Below are 975 nucleotides of genomic sequence, written 5' to 3'. Positions count from 1 at the left end.
CTGCAGCTCCTGAGCAGAGAGCTGCGCCTCCAGCTCTGCATTATCCCCCTCAGAGACCTTAGGAAGGCCCGCATAGAAGGACAGCGCCACCTCTGGTTCTTCCTGGAACTCCGCCTTGTAGAGCTCCTGGTAAAAACCAACAGCACTCTGACGGATCTGAGCCGACTCCTGCAGCAGCTGCCCAGTGTCAGAGCGCAGAGAGTGTATCAGCCTCCTCTGACCATTCTTACGCTCCAGACCGAAGACAAAGTGAGAGGGAGCATCCATTTTTACCACATTCTGGAAACGAGATCGGACCAGAGCACCCTGTGCAGAAATACCCAGCAGGTCCGACAGAGCTGATCTTTTGACTTTGAGAACTTGAATGTGTTCTCGTTCTCCTGTGGAGTCTGCTAAATCCTGCAGCTCCACCACTTCTCTCTCCAGAGCTCTCATAGATCTGGACATGTCCTTTGTGACATTGAAAGTGTACTGTAGGCAAAGCTGCTTGATTTGAACTTTTCCTACATCCCACCACTGCTGCAAGGAACTGTACTCAGCCTTTGTCTGTCTGTGATTGTCCCAGAAACACTTGAATACATTTTTAAATACATTGTCAGACAGCAGAGAGACATTAAAGTGCCAATACGCACTTTTACATTTCACATTTTTTATAAAAATGGAAAAATGTACAAGGGAATGATCAGATATACCAACCGGACTGATAGAACAACCTTTAAAAACATTAATGTGATGTTCATAACAATAAAGGCGATCAAGTCTGGCCAGAGATAAAAAATTATCTTTGGAGTGAGTCCAGGTGTATTGTCTCTGATTCTTATTAAAATGTCTCCAAACGTCACACAGTTCAAAAGTTTCCAGCAGCTTAATGAGCCGACTGTTAGAAGCAGCGTGTGGTTCCCGATGGTTCCTGTCCAGTGAAGGGTTTTCTGTGCAGTTAAAGTCACCAGCCAGAAACAGATGCTCTTCACTGCT

The sequence above is a fragment of the Seriola lalandi genome, unplaced genomic scaffold (assembly GCF_002814215.2).
Source record: "Seriola lalandi dorsalis isolate HSWRI2012SDOR001 ecotype SW California unplaced genomic scaffold, Sedor1 jcf7180002054557, whole genome shotgun sequence".
NCBI classification, from domain to species: domain Eukaryota; kingdom Metazoa; phylum Chordata; class Actinopteri; order Carangiformes; family Carangidae; genus Seriola; species Seriola lalandi.
The sequence above is the reverse complement of the archived record's forward strand: the minus strand, read 5'-3'. Positions refer to the sequence as shown.